A 24219-nucleotide genomic window follows, 5' to 3' on the forward strand; every position below is an offset into this window, starting at 1 on the left:
GCAAAAGGAACTTGTAAATAATAGCTAGAGGCCTGGAGAAATGTGTTTAAGTGGTTTAAGACTCCTTGAGTTCAGAAACCACTCCAGCATTTGGATGGCCCTGGGCAGGTTATTTAACCCCTTTACCCTCAATTTTCCCATCTGTGAAATGGGAAAAATAACAGAAGCTATCTCATAAAGTATAAGGTTCAATAAAGCTGTTGTAAGGATTAACCAAAATTCTATCAAGTGAAGTTCTTGGAACACAGTAAACACTACAAATATTAGCTGTAATATAACAACTAATTGATGCTGTTGAACTGTGGTGTTGGAGAAGACTCTTGAAAGTCCCTTGGACTGCAAGGAGATCCAACCAGTCCATCCTAAAGGAAATCAGTCCTGGGTATTCATTGCAAGGACTGATGTTGAAGCTGAAACTCCAATATTTTGGCCATCTGATGCGAAGAGCTGACTCATTTGAAAAGACCCTGATGTTGGGAAAGATTGAGGGCAGGAGGAGAAGGGGACGACAGAGGATGAGATGGTTGGATGGCATCACTGACTCAATGGACATGAGTTTGAGTAAACTCCAGGAGTTGGTGATGGACAGGAAGGCCTGGTGTGCTGCAGTTCATGGGGTCTCAAAGAGTTGGACACAACAGAGCGACAGAACTGAACAACTAATTAACATCTTTCTACCCCATTAGATTGAGAGTTCTTGAAGGGCAGTGCAAGGTCATCTGATTCACTCAGTTTCATCGTCAGCTCCAGGCCCAATGCCCAGCAGAGTAAGACCTTGGTGCATACTATCTAAATGAAAGAGTTTAGGTGGTGAAGAAGAGAGGCTCTATGACTGTAAGTAATAGGAAACAGGAAGAACTTTACAGAGAAGATGGAATGAGTTAAATCCCTTGCCAGGGAACTAAGATCCTGCACGCTGCCTGCCACAGCCAATTTTTTTTTTTAATTTTTAAAAATAAAGAAGAAGAAGATGGAATGAGAGCCTGCCTTTAGATGACTGAGTGCTTTTAAAGAATTGGAGAGGAAAGAGAAGTGCATTTAGGGAAAGCAAAATAGCATTTGCAAAGCTAATGAGGTGAAAATAGAAAACTTACATTTGAAGGACCATGAGCAGATTAACACAGCTAAGGCAGAGAATTCATGTAGGAAGACAATAAGAGGGAAAGGCTGTAAAGGACACCAGAATTGGAATATAAAACTTTAGATACCAGGCAAGACAAGCAATCCCCTTCGTCTCCTTTCAGCCTTGGCATTCAGAAAGGGCTTATATTTGCTTCCTCTTCATTCCCTTGGGAATAAGACTTCAATTATTATATTTTGACACATAAAAGCCACCCAGTGCCACCAGTGCTAACACATGAAGAGTCTTATAACACAGCGTTGGGCATCAAGGCTGAAAGGCTCTGCTAAGATCTCGTCTGAGATCCCCACAGACCCACTACAGTGTTCAGCAATACAACAATCATTTCTGCCTCCTTCCTAAAGATACAAGGCTTATGCAGCTCTGCAAAGTTCAAGTAAATCTCTCTCCCCTGACACTGGAAGTGAATGACAGATTGGTGCCAAGATTCTTAATGGTCCCATTATACGATGTTGCTAATAATAGTCAACTCTGTCTCAAAATTGTACAAGGAAGGGGCTGTCTGTAAGCTTTTAGCATCTGGATATCAGTTTAGACATGCAAATTTGAATAACTTGAACAAATCCTCCCTGAGACAATTAGGACACTTAGAACATAATCCATGTCAAGGCTATCAACTAAGAATGGGGATTGTCATCACTACCCCGCATTTGGTGAGGTTTCACTTGAAAACAAAGGAGCATGGAGCATGGGAAATTCTCAACATCAGGAGTGTCATTCTCAAAGCACACTGGCCTTTATTCTATGACTGGCTGGTATTAATAAGTATTGTTTTTCTTCAAAGATAATGCTCCACTGAAATCACTTGTACCACTTTACTCCCCTCTGAATAGTCATTGTTTCTTCCCATCCTATTTTTCATGCCCTTTTACTATCACCCCCAAGACTTTCAAGAGTATTTCATAAATTCTATCACCGAATCATAGGCGTTGACTTTCTGACCAATGAGTTTCATTGTTAAAACTGCAGAAGTAGTACAGAACTTCCCATATTTGCCATTCCCCATCATAGCCAAATCCTCAGGACTGACTTTTTTGCCTTGGGTTAGAAAGAGAACTGTCCAGCACTCTTGCCTGGCAAATCCCACGGACAGAGGAGGCTGGTAGGCTGCAGTCCATGGGGTTGGGAAGAGTCGGACACGACTGAGCGACTTCACTCTCAATTTTCATTTTCATGCATTGGAGAAGGAAATGGCAACCCACTCCAGTGTTCTTGCCTGGAGAATCCCGGGGACGGGGGAGCCTGGTGGGCTGCCGTCTGTGAGGTCACACAGAGTCAGACACGACTGAAGCGACGTAGCAGCAGCAGCAGCAGAAAGAGAACTGAGACTACCTGTAGCCCAGAACTCAAGACTCCTGGCTCAGTGCTCCTTTTCCTATAAGATCTAACCTTTCGCGCCATGACTCAATGGGTTACTCTGTCCCCAAGATTCACATTTTTAAGAGAACCTAAGTAACAGGGACATGTATAAACCTCAAGAAATGAAATCACTAAAGGCTGTAAAAGGAGACATTCTGGACGCCTTTCAATCATTCTCTGTAAGAGGTCATCTTCTCCTCAGTCCCTCCCAGGTCCTGTCTACTTAGAAAGAATGCCTAAGGAAATGAACTGTGTAAATGTTTCTACTTTACAAGTTTACAAGAGGCTAATATTTGAAAAGAAATGTTTATCCATTCAACAAATCAGCCTGATCATCTACTAATACAGCCCTTCTCACTGCTCAAGCCCATGTCTCTTGACAGGCATCTCCTGCTTGGCAGGCGGATTCTTTGCCATTGAGCCACCTGGGAAGCTGATTCTCACTGTTAGGGATACACAAATCAAGACAACTTTTTTGATTCAAAGAGTTAGTCCAGAAGACAAACATTTGAATGATTATAACACTGAATAACAAATGTTAGAGCTGAAGGAGGCCTTGGGTGCTAACCTGAAGTAAAAGAATCCATCAACTAGGAAGGTTAGGGATGTTTTCAAGGACGACATGCACCAAAATAAAGTCTTTAAGGATGAGTTAGGAATTACCCACATGGAAAGGGGTGAAAAAGGAATTGCAATTTGGAACACAAGCAAATTCATGGGAGCATATGTCATCATAATGGGTCTGGGGAACCACAAATAGCTTGATATGATTAAAGCATAGATTGTGAAAGAGGAATAGAGATTGATGAGGCTAAGTAAGCAGGCAAAGAGTTGTTCTGAATGCTGATCTTAGGACTTGAATTTATCTAGCTGTGAGCTACTTTCTATTTGAACTGTTCTAATTTAATTAACAGCTTATTTTTACGAAGCAGTGATTTAAAAATTTGGGATTCCAAAAACACAAAATAAACTATACAACTATCTGCTGCAATGTGGATATATAACAGGCATCTGAAATTTATGTCACCAAATACAACACTTGCTTACCCAAGCCATCCCTCTCCAGAAAGTTCTTCCCATCTCAATAAATGGCAATATCATTCACCCAGTTGTTTAATTCCAAAACTTAACAGTCACCCTGGACTCTGCCATTTGCTTTATTTGCCACTTCCAAGCCGTGAGCAAGTCCTGCCAGCACTACCTCCAAAAACTAACCATAATCCAACCATTCCACATCAGTTCCACATTTATGACTCAATCCAAGTCTCATTTCCCATCTGGGACATAAGAATAACCTCTTAACTGCTCTGTTTCCCCTTTCTTCCCTCTAATCAATCTTCTCTACAAAGTAACCAAAATGATCTATTTTTCCCCAGCTTTATGCAATATAATTGATATACTACATTGTGTAGGTTTAAGCTGTACAATGGGTTGTTTGATTCATTTCTATATTGAAAAATGATTACCACCATCGTGTTAGCTAATGCTTACATCATGTCACATTTCCTTTTCACAGTGAGAACGCTTAAGGTCTACTTTCCTAAGAACTTTCAAGTATATGTTGCTAATTATAATAACGATAATGTGCATTAAATACCCAGAACTTATTCATCTTCTAACTACAAAGAAATATCTGAAAAAGTAAACAATCTCATTCACAGTAGCAACAAAAACAACAAAATACTTAGAAATCAATCTAACCAAGGAGGTGAAAGACATGTATACTGAAAACAGTAAGACGGTGAAAGAACCTGAAGGAGACACACACAAAACATGAACAGCTATCTCATTTTTATGAATCGGTAGAATTAATACTGTCAAAATGCCCATACTACCCAAAGCCATCTGTAAACCAAGGCAACTCCTGTCAAAATCCAATAGAATTTTTGCAGAAATTGAAAACATATAGAATTTATATGGAACTACAAAAGTCCCTGAATAGCCAAAGAAATTTTGAGTTAAAAAAACAAAGCTGGTGGCATCAGAGTTCTTGATTTCAAAGTATTTTACAAAGCTATAGTAATCAAATCAGTATAGTACTGGCATAAACAGATACATAGGCAAACAGGACAGAATCAAGAGACTCCAAGTATCAAATATACAGTTCAGTTCAGTTCAGTTGCTCACTCGTGTCCGACTCTTTGCGACCCCATGAATCACAGCACGCCAGGCCTCCCTGTCCATCACCAACTCCCAGAGTTCACTCAGACTCACGTCCATCGAATCCGTGATGCCATCCAGCAACCTCATCCTCTGTCGTCCCCTTCTCCTCCTGCCCCCAATCCCTCCCAGCATCAGAGTCTTTTCCAATGAGTCAACTCTTCGCATGAGGTGGCCAAACTACTGGAGTTTCAGCTTTAGCATCATTCCTTCCAAAGAAATCCCAGGGCTAATCTTCAGAATGGAATGGGTTGGATCTCCTTGCTGTCCAAGAGACTCTCAAGAGTCTTCTCCAACACCACAGTTCACTTTTGAACTGTGTTCAAAATGTTCATCAATTCTTCTGTGCTCAGCTTTCTTCACAGTCCAACTCTCACATCCATACATGACCACAGGAAAAACCATAGCCTTGACTAGACGGACCTTTGTTGGCAAAGTGATGTCTCTTCTTTTGAATATACTATCTAGGTTGGTCATAACTTTTCTTCCAAGGAGTAAGCATCTTTTAATTTCATGGCTGCAGTCACCATCTGCAGTGATTTTAGAGCCCCAAAAGATAGTCTGACACTGTTTCCACTGTTTCCCCATCTATTTGCCATGAAGTGATGGGACCAGATGCTATGATCTTAGTTTTCTGAATGTTGAGCTTTAAGACAACTTTTTCACTCTCCTCTTTCACTTTCATCAAGAGGCTTTTTAGCTCCTCTTCACTTTCTGTCATAAGGGTGGTATCATCTGCATATCTGAGGTGATTGATATTTCTCCTGGAAATCTTGATTCCAGCTTGTGCTTCTTCCAGTCCAGCTTTTCTCATGATGTACTCTGCATATAAGTTAAATAAGCAGGATGACAATATACAGCCTTGACGTACTCCTTTTCCTATTTGGAACCAGTCTGTTGTTCCATGTCTAGTTCTAACTGTTGCTTCCTGACCTGCATACAGATTTCTCAAGAGGCAGGTCAGGTGGTCTGGTGTGCCCATCTCTCTCAGAATTTTCCACAGTTTATTGTGATCCACACAGTCAAAGGCTTTGGCATAGTCAATAAAGCAGAAATAGATGTTTTTCTGGAACTCTCTTGCTTTTTCCATGATCCAGTGGATGTTGGCAATTTGATCTCTGGTTCCTCTGCCTTTTCTAAAACCAGCTTGAACATCGTGAAGTTCACGGTTCACGTATTGCTAAAGCCTAGCTTGGAGAATGTTGAGCATTACTTTACTAGCATGTGAGATGAGTGCAATTGTGTGGTAGTTTGAGCATTCTTTGGCATTGCCTTTCTTTGGGATTGGAATGAAAACTGACCTTTTCCAGTCCTGTGGCCACTGCAGAGTTTTCCAAATTTGCTGGCATATTGAGTGTAGCACTTTCACAGCATCATCTTTCAGGATTTGAAATAGCTCAACTGGAATGCCATCACCTCCACTGGCTTTGTTCGTTGTGATGCTTTCTAAGGCCCACTTGTCTTCACATTCTAGGATGTCTGGCTCTAGGTGAGTGATCACACCACTGTGATTATCTGGGTCATGGAGATCTTTTTTGTCAGTTCTTCTGTGTATTCTTGCCACCTCTTCTTAATATCTTCTGCTTCTGTTAGGTCCATACCATTTCTGTCCTTTATCAAGGCCATCGTTGCATGAAATGTTCCCTTGGTGTCTCTAATTTCAAGGGAGCAGGAAATATAACAAGGGGAAAGAATAGACTCTCCTGTAAACAGTGGTGGATAAACTGGATATCCGCATGCAAAACATAAACAAATAAATAACTGGACCCCTATCTTACACCGTACACAAAAATCAAATCAAATCAAAATATTAATAGATCAAAGACTTGAAGGTGACACCTAAAACCATAAAACTCCTAGAAGAAAATATAGGCGATAATAAGCTCCTTGAACTTGGTCTTGGCAATGATTCTTTGGACTTGAGAACAAAAACAAAAATAAGCAAGTAAGTCTACATCAAATTAAAAGGCTTCTCCACAGCAAAGGAAATCATTAACAAAATCAAAAGGTAACCACTGAAACAGGAGAAAATACTTACAAATCAAATATCTAATAAGGGGTTAGTGACCGAAATATAAAGAACTCATACAACTCAATAGCAAAAACAGAATCTGACTTAAAAATGGAGAGATATTTTTCTACAGAATATATGCAAATAGTCAAATGACACATGAGAAGGCGCTCAGCATCACTAATCATAAGTGAAATGCAAATCAAAACCACAGTGAAACATCACCTCACACCTGTCAAAAGGATAAGAAATAACATGTAGGCAAGGGCATGGAATAAAGGGAAACCTCACATGCTGTTGGTAGGGATGTAAACTGGTATAGCCACCATGTAAAACAGTATGGGAATCCCTTAAAAATTAAAACTATAACTACCATATAACCCAGACATTCTACTTCTGGATATGCAGCCAAAGGAAATGCAACAAGTTTTCAAAGAAATATCTGCATGCTCATGTTTTTTTGCAGTATTATTCACAATAGCCAAGACAAGGAAACAGCTAAGGGTTTGTCAAGGATAACTGGATAAAGAATATGTGTTATACGTGTGTGTGTATGCGTATCAGTCATGAGAAAGAAGGGACTTCTGTCATTTGCGACAACACAAATGGGCCTTGAGGGCATTATGCTAAGTGAAATAAGTCAGATAGAGAAAAACAAATAGTATATGATATTACTTTGCATATTACATTTGATATTGCATCACTGATGCAATGAACATGAACTTGGGCAAACTCCAGGAGATGCTGAGGGACAGGGAGGCCCAGCGTGCTGCAGTCCATGAGGTTGCAAAGAGTAGGATGTGACTGGGCGACTGATCACCAACAAATGTGATATTACCTACAGGTGGAATTTTAAAAAGCCAAACTTCGTAGATATAGAAAATAGAATGGTGGTTGCCAAGGGCCAGGGAGGTAGGGAAATAGGAAGATGTTAGTCAGAGCGCATAATAATCTCTTAAAATGCAGATCAGATCAGGTAATTCAGATGTTACAGCCTGCCTATGGCTTCTGCAAGACTGGGATCCTGCTACCCTGGGGTCTTGAACTTGGAGTTTATCATCATGAGGATTTATTCTTCCAGAGACTTGGCTCCTAGTGGATTTGTTGTCAGGAGAGAAAAGAATTAAATATTGGAAAATATTTATTAGACAATCTGGATATACCCTAGATATGTTGTTAATACTAAACCTTCTGATGATTCTTTATATTCTATATTTATTATAGGATGCTATCCTCAAATGAGAAGGAAAGAAGTTGAGACAGAATTGAGTAACATGGCTACTGAATAGTACATCTCACTAGCCTCTAAAAATTTCCAGTCTGGAAACTATAACTTAGGTGTATTATATGAGTAACTGGAGGAGCATCATTTTAACACAGCACTTTGAGAGAACTGCTCACAAAAGAGCGGTGTGTGTGTACAAAGAGAAAGAGAGGAAGAAAGGAGGAGGGAGACAGAGAGAGCACCAGGATGGGGTGGGAAGAATGATTTCTCCCCATCTGTAACTGCACACACATACACACAAACTTGGATATATATTTCAGATATACCTGTCTTGAAATAACCTTTCTAAAGATTCTTTCAAAGGCACTGAGAAGCTAAAGTTGTTTCTCTAATTAAAAAATGATTTGTCACTCTGTTGCTGGTACCCCATCTGATTTCATCACTGGGGAAATTAACTTAATGGCTGTTTACACTTCTGCACGACATTCTTTGTGTCCTGAGGTCCTAGAAAGCACAGTGGCAGCACAGTCAGTGGACTGATCTTACCTACATTTATGTAGCAGATTCTACTACTGCTAGATGCTCGCAAAGGGCAAAAACAAGCATTGCTTAACACAGCTTCATAGCACTTCCCTGATTAATCAGGGATAAATAAGGCTGTATCTCACAGCCTGACAGATAGTCAACAAGCCCAAATACTCCAATGAGATTTTGTTGCAGTTGTTGTTCAGTCACTAGGTCATGTCTGACTCTTCGCAACCCCAGGGACCATAGCCTGCCATGCTTCTCTGTCCATGGGATTTCCCAGGCAAAAATAATGAGCTTTCGAAAGCATGAAAATAAGTCAGGCAAATAACGGGCTCTAAGGCACGAGACATTTTTGAACCTTGCATAGATACACTTGGACATCTTCACCCATATAACTTTCCTATATTATCAGGGGTGGATATTTTACCTCCCAACCTCTCTGTGAGAATATACTACATTTTTAAAGGTCAAGTGCAAAACTGTTCATCTTGACAGCTGCCCTAGCAAGTTCAGAATTGAGCCTCCTAATAATGGGTAGGGGAAAATGTGTACAGTCTTCCTATATAAGAACAGGTTTCCTGGCTGCCCCAAAGGAGAGCATTCCTCTGGAACCTTTCTTAAGCTGAAATGCTACAAAGTAAAGAAGCAATTATGTTAGGACACAAATAAATGGAGACAAAGCACAGATGCTCACACACTGCTCAAAGCTGCGGTGTTGTCGACTAAAAATACTAGTCGCAACCTGACAGTAGAGAGCTATTTCATTTGGTGGGAATGTTAACGACTCCGAGCCCAGGAGACAGCATCTCCAGTAACCCTGAGAGACTGCTCTGAGGAGGCGGGAGAAGGAGTCAGACCATATACAGGTTTGTAACAAAGAGGCAGGCAGTCTGAACATAAAAAATTACTGTTAAGTAAGGAAAACCAGGGCTTCCCAGGTAGCGCAGATGGTAAAGAATCTGCCTGCAATGTGGGAAGATGGATGGGGCTCAATCCCTGATTTGGGAAGATGCCCTGAAGATGGGCATGGCAACCCACTCCAGTACTCTGGCCTGGAGAATCCCATGGACAGAGGAGCCTGGCAGGGTACAGTCCGCGGGCCGCAAAGAGTCGGACACAACTTAGTGGCTAACACACACTCACACACAGGAAAACCATGTATCGGATTAAGGAATTTAGCGTTCTTCTGTGTGGGAAGAGGCCAGCCTCTGAATGCATTGCTTTCCTATGCGCCTCAGCTATCTATCTGGGCTACACCCCCTTTCTTGACTGTGTGCATCCTTAACTCCTTGTTTATCTGCAGAGGTGGAGGATGGCTGCTGTGCATTTCCCCTCCACCAGCTCCGCGGCAGTCACCATGGAGGGTGGAGGCCTCTGCTTGGATCGCAGGCATTGTGTTCCCTCTGGGGAGCCCTCATCCACATTTGGAGTTGCAGATAGCTGGAATCGCAGGTAGCTGGGACATTTCTTGCCCACCCACCGACATGGCAGGAAATGTTCACTTCTCAGCATCTTTAGCTGAGATGCAGGATGCTGTGCCCAGAGAAGGGGCTCAGTAGTACCACTCCGGCTTCTCCAGATTCACGATGGCTCTATAACTGCTCCCTGCCAGACAAATGCTGAAAGGTTTGGATTCAGTTGGTGAGAACATGTACTAATGTGGGTCTTGCATAAAAGCTAAGCGGAGCAAAGCAAAATTTTTAAAAGTCTTACTTTGAAAGACCTCCTTAGTTTTTCTCTTTAAGTAACTCTCCCGTCTGCCTGTCACAAATAATAACAGCAAGGAATTACAAGGAGTTTTAACATCTAAAGAAAACTCTGTCATACAGCCTGTTCATTTTTTTTTTAAATAAATGTCTCTTAAATGATAAAGCTGAAATGAAATTCAGGTCTTTTTATTCTAAGTCCCATGCTCCTCACAATGGAGTTTGCCGACATAAATTTATGTAGATAAAGGTCAGTGTTTCCAACCTAGCCATTGATATGAAAGCACAAAAAAGATCTAAGCCTAAATATCATGTATTCTATTTGAAACTAAAATATCCAGGTTATGATACAAAGCAGCAACTTTTTCCACACTTTAAAATGAAGACTTCTTTAAGATTTGCCGCTTGTTTGCTCTGAGCCAGACTCCTAGCCATATGGATTAAATATCCAAGCAACCACTCAGGAAAAAACACCCTAGGCGCCATTAATCTGAATGTAGACTGGGGCCACCATTTGATATATCAGTCAACACAAACCACTGATTGCAGAACACCTTTTGTTGTTTGTTTGGGGGGGGGGGGTGTTTTGGTTTGTTTTATGAGGAGAGGGTAGGCTGGAAAGATTGTTTCTTGTAAACTGAGAAACTGATAGGAAAAAATCTTTTTTCCTATAAATTTAGACGACAGTATATTTGGACTGATCCTAGATCTTGTGGCAATAGTACTGGAGTAGTGTTTTTATTATGTTTTTAGACTTATTTACAAGAGATGGAGTGAAAGAGATGCTTATACAAGAAAGCAGAGAATCATCATTTACAGATGCTGCCAAATATGCCACAAAGTAATAACCACAATTAACATTTTCACAGCAATTTAGAGCTTACAGAGATGCTTTTATTCACCCAATAGTGTCTCACTGGATGATATAATTTAGGAAAAATGGCCACTTCTACTTTACAATGAGAAACCTACTTTACGGCTTCTGAGAGTGGCTCCGAAGGAATGGAGGGAGGTCTGCAACTCAGAGCTTCCAATCTGATTCTGCCTCGCTCTTTCTTGCCACAGATCACAGCTGCTGTCTCTATCTATTCAAAGACGCTGAAAGAGACCAATAGTTATTGGACCTCAGTTTTGAAAGTCCCAGTGTGCGGGCTTCCCTGGTGGCTCTGCCTGCAATGCAGGAGACCCAGGTTCAATCCCTGGGGCGGGAAGATCCCCTGGAGAAGGAAATGGTAACCTACTCCAGTATGCTTGCCTAGAGAATCCCATAGACAGAGGAGCCTGACACGGGGTCACAAAGAGTCAGATGCGACTGAATGACTAACACTTGCACTTCACTTCCAATGTGTCCTGGTGTTACCACACCCTGCCAGTTTTTTCAGTGACCTTTTTCGTAGGTTGTGTGTGTCAATGAAAGAAATACTGCCTGCCATATTAGTAAACATCGGATGCGGCAGTCGTCAAGCCATCATATTCCAGCGGTGCCAGCAGTGAGCCCTGAGGGGACTCGGCATGGAAACATAATGCCCACCATCAAACCAGACCCTGCAGCCACCCCGACGTGCCCCTGAGGAAACTCCAGATAAGAAAGCACAGAATAGTGGCCCCAGAGAGCTGAGAGGTACATACGGAAGCAACGGCTTCAGCGAGCCCAGACCTTTCCATCTTTCCATGCAGAGAAAAACACAAAACTCCCCCACTCAAGATGTCTGGTTTTCTCTAACTAACAGTAATCTTTTCATATTCTGACCACCTGGTCTTTGTTGCAAAAAACCCCTATGCATCCTGGCTCCTCCCATGCCTCTCTGAAGCAGGCTCTTGGAGCTATCTGAGATGCTAGATTCTGGGCTTGAGTCCTCAGTTTGTCTGCCAAGCAGCATATAATTCTTAACTTTTAGGTTGTGCATTTTTGACAGACAGTATCCTCAAACAATGTTCCCCCAGTCACAAAGACATGCTGAGGGGCAGTAAGAAAGAGACCCCACAGTTCTATTTTTTCCTAGAATCTCCCTTTCTTTCCCTAATCTCATATGGAAGAGCCTGAAAATTCAGCTCTTGGAAAGACCTGCCTATTTCCTAAAGTATCCATGAAATGTGTATAACTTCAAGAAAAATTAAAGCCTTAGGTGTGAGTAAATTTAAGCAAGGTAAAGCCTTTGACTGTGTGGATCACAATAAACTGTGGAAAATTCTGAAAGAGATGGGAATACCAGACCACCTGACCTGCCTCTTGAGAAACCTATATGCAGGTCAGGAAGCAGTAGTTAGAACTGGACATGGAACAACAGACTGGTTCCAAATAGGAAAAGGAGTACATCAAGGCTGTATATTGTCACTCCTTGGAAGAAAAGTTATGACCAACCTAGAGAGCATATTCAAAAGCAGAGACATTACTTTGCCAACAAAGGTCTGTCTAGTCAAGGCTATGGTTTTTCCAGTAGTGATGTATGGATGTGAGAGTGGACTGTGAAGAAAGCTGAGCACTGAAGAATTGATGCTTTTGAACTGTGGTGTTGGAGAAGACTCTTGAGAGTCCTTGGACTGCAAGGAGATCCAACCAGTTCATTCTGAAGGAGATCAGCCCTGGGATTTCTTTGGAAGGAATGATGCTAAAGCTGAAACTCCAGTACTTTGGCCACCTCATGCGAAGAGTTGACTCATTGGAAAAGACTTTGATGCTGGGAGGGATTGGGGACAGGAGGAGAAGGGGACGACAGAGGATGAGATGGCTGGATGGCATCACTGACTTGATGGACATGATTCTGAGCGAACTCGAGGGGTTGGTGATGGACAGGGAGGCCTGGCGTGCTGCGATTCATGGGGTTGCAGAGTCAGACACGACTGAGCGACTGAACTGAACTGATATATATTTCATCTCTTCATTACAAATGAACGGTTTGTACTGACTGCAATCGTATCTGTGTTTACCCAGGCTTCAAGGAGAAACATAATGAATCTATTATGTGAAGACAGCATGAGTTGAGAATGATCATGTAAGGGTCAGATTCTGGCCATCTCAAGCATATATGGTGAGGCTGTTTCTAGCTAGAATTTCTTTTTTAATTAATTTAATTGGAGAATTGCTTTATGATATCGTGGTTGTTTTTGCCATGGGTCAACATGAGTCAGCCGCAAGCTATAGATGTGAATGGCCCTCTAACATCCCTCCCCACCCCATCCCTCTGGGTTGTCCTGGAGGACGAGCTTTGGGTGCCCTGCTTCACGCATTGAACTTGCACTGGTCATCTATTTTACACATGGTAATGTACCTGTTTCAATGCTGTTCTCTCAAATCATCCCACCCTCGCCTTCTCCCACTGAGTCCAAAACTCTGTTCTTTACATCTGTGTCTCCTTTGATGCCTGCATGTAGGATCATTCGTACTGTCTTTCTAAATTTCATATATATGCATTAATATACAGGATTTGTCTCTTTCTGACTTACTTCACTCTGTATAATAGGCTCCAGGTTTATCCACCTCATTAGAATGGACTCAAATGCATTCCTTTTTATAGCTGAGTAATATTCCATTGTGTATATGTACCACAACTTCCTTTTCCATTCATCTGCCAGTGGATATCTAGGTTGCCTCCATGTCCTAGCTATTCTAAATAACTAGCTAAAATTTCAATAATTTTATAATAATTTCACAGACTTCCCCCATTTCTCAAGGTTTACATCACTTCTTGCCATCTTGTGACTCAGGATGTAACCACAAATAAAACAAAAATGTTTTGATCAATTAAAATTAGTAGCTTGGAAAAAAAACTGAATGCACTTTCTCACAATCCAAAGCTTGCCTCCAATATTTTTTCCTTAAGTTTTAGTAGTTGCTGCTGCTGCTAAGTGGCTTCAGTCATGTCCAACTCTGTGCGACCTCAGAGACGGCAGCCCACCAGGCTCCCCCGTCCCTGGGATTCTCCAAGCAAGAACACTGGGGTGGGTCACCATTTCCTTCTCCAATGCACGAAAGTAAAAAGTGAAAGTGAAGTTGCTCAGTGTGTCCGACTCTTAGCGACCCCATGGACTGCAGCCCACCAGTCTCCTCCATCCATGGGACTTTCCAGGCAAGAATACTGGAGTGGGTTGCCATTGCCTTCTCCGTTTAATAGTTATGGTTTTCACATAATTCAAGTCTGAATGAAAAGAAATCAATCATTTTATCCTTGGTAGCTTCTCACCATCATCCATCTATTCCCAAAATTAAATTCAAATAAAGCTTGTTCAAAGTATTTATTTTTAAAAAATCATCCCAGGCTAAAGAAATCAGAGTTAGAAATACCTTCTAGCCCTCTTGTTTTCAGGGTATAGGTAGGACTGCCAGTACACGGACTGGACAGAAGGAAGGCTCAATGACAAAATGGGTGCAATACGAGTGTGGGTGTGGGTGTGCACACGTGTGTGTCCTGTGCTCAGTCATATCTGACTCTTTGTGACCCCCTGGACTGTAGCCCGCCAGGCTCCTCTGTCCATGGAACTTCCTAGTCAAGAATACTGGAGTAGGTTGCCATTTTCAAAGACTGGGGGTCTTCCTAACCCAGGGATCGAACCCATACTTCCTATGTCTCCTGCACTGCAGGTGGATTCTTTACCACTGAGCCACCTGGGAAGCAATATAGATGCCACCCTCGATTCTTCAAATTCACCACTCTTATTAATAACACACTTAATGCAGGGAAATAGGAAAGCAAAAAAGCAATACAAACTTCACCCAGAGGTATGATCTGCCTCTGCAAGAAAGAAGGAGATTAATTTACTACTCAGGCAAAAAATGTGATTATTTCTTTTCTCCCTCTTTCTCTCTTTCACTACCCTTTGCTGTCTAAAAGACCTCTAGCAAGATTTAAGCATCATGAGACTTTAATTTATACCCTTATAATTGAAAATTAAATTGCAAAACAACCTTCCCCCTCTGTCACTATAGCAAATGTTTAAAATTTGTTCTTTAAAACATTCTTTTGAAATTATATTTTCTTCCAAAGTGATTTGTTGCAATCTCTCTAAGTGAGAAAAGCCATGTATCAGTTCCTTTCCCTGTCTGGCCTTTTGAAATATCTTTGCTAATAGAAATACTGGAAACAACCTTGGTTTCAAGCAGTATCTGCTGGCCAATGAAGGTTACCTTTGACCTCGATCTCCAGGAAAGGAAGATTCAATGAGCTTGAATTGATTTTAATGGGAACAATATACATCCCCCAGAGATGTGGACAAGTATGTTGCTAGAAGATCTAGGAGATCTATTCAATTCAGGCCAAATTCAAATGTCTGTTCATTTTATACTATCATGCTCTGACTTTTAATTTGAACATAAAAACCAAAGTTCAATTCTTATGCAAATTAAATGTAAATATTTATGACTAACCAACATTTCTTTGGAAGGAATGATGCTAAAGCTGAAACTCCAGTACTTTGGCCACCTCATGAGAAGAGTTGACTCATTGGAAAAGACTCTGATGCTGGGAGGGATTGGGGACAGGAGGAGAAGGGGACGACAGAGGATGAGATGGCTGGATGGCATCACTGACTCGATGGACGTGAGTCTGAGTGAACTCCGGGAGTTGGTGATGGACAGGGAGGCCTGGCGTGCTGCGATTCATGGGGTCGCAAAGAGTCGGACACAACTGAGCGACTGAACTGAACTGAACATTCTCAATGAACCACATTTTGACGTATGAAGTCAAACAGGAATAGAAATCTTCACAAAAATCCATGTGATTGGGCTACTTATTTTCAATCCCCATATATTAATAATGATTTACTGTGCTCAGCAGATCTACTGATCAAATCATCCAAACTTCATATAAATGTATCTAAGTCGCAGATAAGATTTCTCAAGGAATTACAAGGGAGGTAGGGAAACAAGTGTGATACACGTGAAACAATCAGGTAACGATAATACTGGCATATATAACCACCTGCAGTCCAAAGACTATAAGTGATGAGACGAGTGGAAAGTAAACTATCCAAGGTTTTATGGAGGCGGGAGAAATACAACACATGAGATTATTAAGCTTTGGTAAGCAGAAGGTCACAGAAGAGGGAGACAAGAGATCATTTGCTGGGGCTACTAACCAAAGCTATGATCCTTTTTTCCTTATATTGCATTGATTCTAAAGCAAGACTGAAAATTTCTGAAATCTTTCTTTCACATATTAATGTCTCAGAAACAAGGGTGCCAATTACAGTCAATAGCATGCCACAGTCTGATTGGCCTTGATTTTCTACCATGATGGCACCATCATGGTCCTCGGTGGTTTTGTTCTTCAGTTGATGATATCTTATATTCAAAGACACAGAAAATGTATAATCATCTTATAGCTTAAATCACAGAAGCAGAGAAGACTGGACTGATCTTTTAAAAACCAGGAGACCTGGGTTCCATCCCTGGGTTAGGAAGATGCCCTGGAGCAGGGAATGGCAACCCACTCCAGTATTCTTGCCTGGAGAATCCCAGGGACAGAGGCACCTGGCCAGCTACATTCCATGGAGTTGCAAACAGTCAGACACGACTGAGTGATTAACACACACACACACACACACACACACATACATACACACACACACACACACACACACACACCTACCTCTTACATGAGCCTGGTTTGTGATTTACTGGAGCATTCTATTATTTTCAGACGATTTTGCCCTCCAGAACAAGAAGGAATGGACGAGTTTCCAGCTCATTGCCTCTCAGTTCCAAATCCACCCTCGTGATCCTGAAACCTCTCCCTCGCCATCTGACATGACATTCATCTCCGTCCACACAGAATGTCGGAGGGACCCTGGAGGAGGAAGGGTTTCTCCTCCTGGCTCTGGTGTGCTTTCATTTTCCTGTTCCTCCTGCACTGGGCTGGAGGTCAGGAAAGCCAGGGAAACTCACCCCTAGAGAAGTTCCAAAAGAGTTCAACAGGGCCCCCCAGCTGCTTTCTGAAGTGAGTTCCACGAGTTTCCTAGTGTCTTCCTAGTGACAGTTTTTTACCATGGGCTTCCTAGAGAATTCACTGCCATCCCCCTCCCTTGGGAAGCTTCCCGATGAATGTCCCTAGCATCTCAGCAGACAGTTCTCTTATTTAGGATTAAAATAGAGCTCATATACTAAGAGAGAAAACCAGATAGACTTGTGCATCGGCTTTCTCACTGAAGGCCCATCAGTGAGGGCAAAATTAGAAGTGCGTGGTTGGGTTGGGGAAGAAGTAAAATGGGTTGATTGTGGGAGGGGGAGAAGTTAAGGAAGAGATAGCTGTATGCGTCTGCCTGTCAAGGTGTTTCTAACTGATTGTAAACCCCCTCTGGGTGGTTTCTTTCAACTTCTGTTTTAGGAGATGAACCTTATTATCAGAACAGTTTACATCTTTTTACTCTTGATTTCTAGACAGAAATCATCCTGATGCATTCAGGTACAACAAAAAAGATCCTTCCACAACTAGGAAGCATTTTTTTCAGCCTGAGAGTTAACGTTGGAGATACAAAACAGATGTCTAACAGTTGATTTAATGTTCATTTTTCTCAACCAGATGCCTTAGTATCTCATACACACTTCCAAACTATTTTGGTACAACATTTCCTTGTACAGTTTGGCGTTTGATGTTTTAACACTAAGTACAATAAATGTGAAAATAAGAAATAAAATTATTTTCATTTCTAATTCAAAAATGTAATGAGCAAATTCATGACTTTAAAGAGAAGGAAAGGTTCAGCACATGTGAGTTATCATCCAAACCTCATTTTTTAAAAATCACTTTGTATTCTATGCAGATTTCAATTGTTCTCTGTATTTGCAGATCAGAATGTAAGATATTCAAACTTCAGCTGAAGAGCTTTATAAGGCATTCTATAGTAGTAGCTTATTTTAAAATAGTATACATTTAAATCTCAAGTTTAAAAATTCTTAGTTTATCTCTGAACATGAAAACTCTTTATCTTTAAAAATAAAATTGCATTCTACTCATATTATCCTCCTTCAAACTGATAGTTCAGTCATTTATCATCTTGTGTCTGACACTTTTTTTTTTTTCATTTCCAAATATATTTTTTGGTCAATGGAACTTCTGTCAGCATATTATCTCTGGGCCTTCCATAGCCTTATTCTCTTTTCTCCCCCTTTATTTCTTAAGAGTGAAAGATAAAGGAAGTTTTAAAAAACACATGTGAGCTTGAACAAAAGGGTCATTCACATTGAGCAAGAAGAAAAAATGCTTCATTCAGATACGCTAAGGTAAACATAGAATGGTTATTTTATCCATTCTGATGGAATCATTTTCAGCCCAGAGCCAAGGACAGGAGCAGACGCTCTTACTGTGATTTTATTGTGTTCAGTGTGTTTTGAATGAACCAAAGCAGGGAAATACATGGTTGTCTTCCCAAACTGCGGCCATCGGAGAGAAAGTTCAAAACCCAGAAATTTATTTCACATACACTTACACACACCCCCACTTTCTGCATATATTCACAAGCTTAGTCACATATATAATTCCCTTTAGGTCTGTGCTATATAGTCAATGCCACCAATACCATGAGTACAGGCCTTGCCAATGCTCTCAAAAAAACATATGAGGACACAGAATCTGCTTCCACGACTTTCTCGAAGGAGAACAAAGCTGGTTGGTAATTCTCCGAATGTGAGATATGCAAAGAATATACCCGACCATCTGCTGCACTTGTTAATGGATGTGTTTGCCATCACAGTACGTGACACTGTGAGGGAACCATGGGGAGTACCTAATTCTTCTGTTAAAAATAAGAATATTAAAGGGAAGTGAGGGTGGATGACTTTCCCAAAGTCTCCCCAGGAAGCCAGTAGTGGCAGGGCCAGGCGCAGAGTATCTCTAACCCAGGGCTCTGTATACAGCGATATCCTTGTCTAACTAGGGCCCCCTAGGGGCTCATACGGTAAAGAATCTGCCTGCAATGCAGGAGACCCAGGTTCCATCCCTGGGTTGGGAAGATTTCCTGAAGAAGGGAATAGCTACCCACTCTGGTAAAACTATGTCCTATTTTCCTTTCTTGAGTAATCTTAATATCATTTCAAAATTTCCTCCTCCCCTCCAAAACCAATATCCAATTATTTGGATTGATCATTATCACCAATAAAGTAGTGATGAAGTGTACTAATACTTGTCGGTTGATTAGGAGGAAAAAGGAAACATCATCAATGACTTCTGAGCGTAAAGGAATGTGAGTGAGGGCAGGTTGAAATTCACAGATGCAGCGTTTCTAGCAAGTCCCAGGCCACAGACACTGGACCAGCCTGCCTAATGGAGTAGAAATCCCACTATTCATGTCTAATTTGAGATATTTAGTCCATGTCACAGTCAGAATACTTTGTTGTGGACAGAGAAATTCACAGGAATCAGGAGGGACATTAGGCAGCATGTGTGAGTTATATAGCTCTGCACCCTTGAGCTATTAGAAAAGGATATATACTATCTGTCCTCAAATACAACTAAACTAAGGCAGAATAGGGTCAGGTCCTAAGCACATTTCACTTAGCAGATGACTTTGAAAAGACCTTCCCTCCCACTACCAACACACCCACCCACAGAAATGCACTATCTCATTTAATCTCAACAGTAACAAACAAATCTGTTAATGCGTATTAATGTTAGAGACTGAACAATAAAACAAATTGAATACATCCAGAAAGCAAGTAGGAACACTTTAGAATTCCCCACCAATACCTAATTCATTAGCGGAGATTTGACAATGACTTCAGAACATACTTGGAGGCATCCCAAAATTCTCTATGCTATGGGTTTCCTTCAGTTCATCCCCTCAGCCTAGCTCAGTGTGTGTCAAATGTTAGTACACATAAAAACTACTTGCTATGCAACTCTGGCCATAGGCAATTTTGCCTTGCACCTTAGACGCTGAATTCTCTGCTTCAAGCACAATGCGTCTCCATCATCTGTGCAGATGGAGCCAGGGCTGGAAACGTGGAGCCGTGACATGAAAACCTTAATGTCCAGATTTTGTCCATAACATTGGGGGACTATGATTCCTGAGCAAGCAAATGAAGGGAGGGTTACCAGTTTCCCAATCATCTCGGTGGTTTCTGGGTATAAGGCAAACTGGTGCTAGACTGGGATGGCTGTAAAGATCCAGAGGAAGATCCTAATATCCGCTGGATATGAAAGGACTAGTTACTAAAAGCAAAGTCTTCTTGTATCTTACCTATCTTGATTCAAGTTCTATGCCTACCCACTTACAGCTCTGTGATCATAAACATTTATTTAACGTTCCCATGATGATTAATTCACTGTGTCAATGAGGTATCCAGACACTTGGTCAAACATTATTCTGAGCATCTCTGGGAATGTTTTTGGATGAAATTACTGGTATCTTCCCAAAGCTGGTACTATATGCATATCACAAATTTGGGGAACTTACTCCTCTGAGGCTTTGATTTCCCAGACTAAGCTTTTGGAAAATACAATGCTCTACTAAAATACCCAACTTGTGCAAATCAGAGGCCTCAGCACTCAAGACAGTTGCCTCTGCCTTATCATACACAAGTTGGACATCTCCTTGTCTCTCATCCTTTGCCTTTTCTTTAACAACGTCTGTCCTCCCTGCTACATGATCAGAGTACGGATAAAATCAAAAAAAGGAAAAGCACACACTGGATATCAAAGTATCACTGTGACACAATTAAAATAATCATGTTTGTCTTTAGGGTCCCTTGCAAGTTCCTCTCTTTCTTGTCCTACGTGCACTTCATCAAGGACCACATACGTCCATGATCTTGCCTTTTACCAAAATCTTCTTTAGAACAAGATTCTGCTGCCTTAGACAACCCCAAGTGCAAGCGGCTGAAAATGCTTGAGCACTAAAACTTCCAGAGTAATTTGCATTTAAGAGTAATTTGCACAGACTTGAGTTAAAAATAAAACCAAAGTTACAGTGTTGCAATTGCCAGCATAGAGACCTAAGGAGACATATTTTATACAAGAGTCTTCCCAGAGTTCTAAAAACTGTACCAATGGGCAACTGTTTCTCCTCCAGACATTCCAACAATATGTGAGAAGAAATGTTGCCTTCCTGGACAGTTCATTGTTTCATGTCCTAAGTGACATATGAAGAAAATTCATATTTAATGCTGCATACTCAAATAGGAAGTATGTTAAATAATGCTAAAGTACACTCCTAATTCGAAGAAGGCAATGGCACCCCACTCCAGTACTCTTGCCAGGAAAATCCCAAGGATGGAGGATCTTGGTGGGCTGCAGTCCATGGGGTCGCTGAGGGTCAGACATGACTGAGCGACTTCACTTTCACTTTTCACTTTCATGCATTGGAGAAGGAAATGGCAACCCACTCCAGTGTTCTTGCCTGGAGAATCCCATGGATGGCGGAGCCTGGTGGGCTGCCGTCTCTGGGGTCGCACAGAGTCGGACATGACTGAAGTGACTTAGCAGCAGCAGCAGCACACTCCTAATTAAAGTATTTGAAATTAAATTACAATTGTGAATCACCTGGTGTTAAACTGAGAGGTGACTGCAGAGAACCTGCTGGTTTTATTTAAAGGCTGACTTCATGCAACTATTAGGATCTGATGGCATTTCATGGCTAGCAAAGATTTCTGAAAACCACGAAAGACTGGGTTATAATCTAATATCATGTGGATAAATTGGAGAAACTGAAATTGATACAATGAAGGTCAAATAAGGTTGAAAAAAAGCAGAACACAATAAGAATACAAAATGATATAGAAAAATAATATGGAACATTTAAACTAAGTCACAGTCACAGAAATAAAGATTCATTCAGACTGCAATGAATGTAGATGAATCTTGAATGCTCCCTTCCTTTCAGTCCTAAAAGGCCTTTGATAAACAGTATAAGTTGAAATATTACTGGCTCCACATACATCATAATTATTTCAAGATTATGTACTCTATTTTCAAAACAATATCCAAAAGACAGATGAAAAAGACACAAAGAGTAGAAGGCCATTCAGAATAGAGAGAACAAAAGTTTTAAGATTTGAACTGAAAATCTCTGAAGGAAGAAAATTAAGTAAGGGTTGAGAGTTTTTCTGCCTGTGGGAAAAATGATTGGGGCCCAACACAGATGTTTTAAAAAATATAAGTGGCCATCAAAAAAAAAAAAAAACAACGTGGGTGAATTAGGCTTTCATGAGCTGGAATTTGGAGAGAGATTTTTCTCAAATAATGGGATTAGATTATAAACAATTATGAATAATTTGGCAACATAAGACTTCTTGAAAGAGTAGAAAAAGACGATAAATAAGATTGGCATTGATATTCTAGTACAGTACAACTCTTTAGGGGATAATTAAAGTATTAATAAAAATCGTAGTCTGTGGGGAGGGAAAATGGAAGTTGCTGTCCGACTGGTATAAAGTTTCAGCGATGCAAAAAGAAGGGATGATTTGGGAGAATGGCATTCTAACATGTATACTATCATGTAAGAATTGAATCGCCAGTCTATGTCTGACGCAGGATACAGCATGCTTGGGGCTGGTGCATGGGGATGACCCACAGAGATGTTATGGGGAGGGAGGTGGGAGGGGGGTTCATGTTTGGGAACTCATGTAAGAATTAAAGATTTTAAAATTAAAAAAATAAAAAACTAAAAAAAAAAAGAAAAAGAATGGATTCTAAAGATCTGCTACACAGCCCTATGTCTGAGTTAACAATGCTGTATCGTGTACTTCAAAGTTTTTTTCAGGAGGATGAATCACATAAGTGTTACCACAATAAAAATAATTTACACCCATCATGACAGCATGGAGAAATAAAACAGGTAATTTTTAAATATCAATTAATTAAACCATGCATAATCTTACCCACTCTCAAGATACAGTCATGAAAAGCAACAGAAATGAGTCGTTGATCCCGAAAGTTGACAAATGGTGGGTTTTAAAAAAAATATTACTGAGAGCCAAACACCATGAAAATCAAACTACTAAAATAACAGTAACGATATAGTGTTACCTAATCTTTCTGTGATATCATCATCAAATATCTCTCATTCCGGCTTTATCCAGGCGTTTTAAGCCATTAATCGTCCAGGGAATCTTCGTTCTCCTGCGTTCTGACCTTATGCTTCTTACATGTGGCACTTTGTGACCATATTAGCCAATGAGCTTAATCAGCATCAGCTGTTGCCAATACATCACACAAGCTCAGCTGGTAATTTCTAGAATGTTTCTCAAATTAAGTTGTGCAATGACATGGAGAAATGCTAATTATATCATAAGGGATGCTGCAAAGTTCTCAAAACACAATTAATCTTCATTTTCAAAATTAATCCACATGCTACTTTAAGGCCACCGGTGCAATGGAAGGGATGAAAAGGGGGGAGCGATCAAATGAACAAATAACAAGACAGCAGGATCACAAAACAATAGAGCCCCCCAGCTCTATGAAAGGGTGCTTCTATCAAGGAGACTACCTAAATAGAACTTTAAAAAAAATAGGTTTGAAATGGTTTGAGACCTGTTACTTGCTCACTGCTGAGCTGTGTGCCATGGGGCTAGCAGAAAAGTCCCTGCCTTCAAGAAATACAGTTCTAATTGGAAAGAATGACAAAAATGAAGGGAGAAGACTACAGAAGGTAGCGAATAGTTGTCCGGTAAACTATGTGGTACTCAACAGTCAGTGTCAAAGCCCAGGACAGGGGAGAGCTTTGGGATGGCAGTGCCCTACAATGTGGGAGACCACAGTCTATACGGCAGAGATAACAAGAGGGCCTTCCTGCTGTAAGATCAGAGCAGGGAAGGGCTCCAACAGAAGACGACTATGATGGAAACATCTTCAGAAAGCAAGGGAGGCGTCAGATTATGGAAGGTCGTGAAAAGCTCACAGTTAGTTTAGGCCTGGCACAACGAAAATATGAAATAATACTAGGTGATGAAGTACAGAAGTAACATGACACAATGCATGGATAAAACCACTGGCTTGGTCCTTGGGTCAGGCAGACCCCCTCGAGGAGGAAATGGCAACCCACTCCAGTATTCCTGCCTGGGAAACCCAATGGATAGAGGAGCCTGGAGGGCCACAGTCCATGGGGTCACGAAAGAGTCAGACAGGACTTAGCTACCAAACAACAACAAAAGGCTAAGCCT

The sequence above is a fragment of the Capra hircus genome, chromosome 24, assembly GCF_001704415.2.
Source record: "Capra hircus breed San Clemente chromosome 24, ASM170441v1, whole genome shotgun sequence".
NCBI classification, from domain to species: Eukaryota; Metazoa; Chordata; class Mammalia; order Artiodactyla; family Bovidae; genus Capra; species Capra hircus.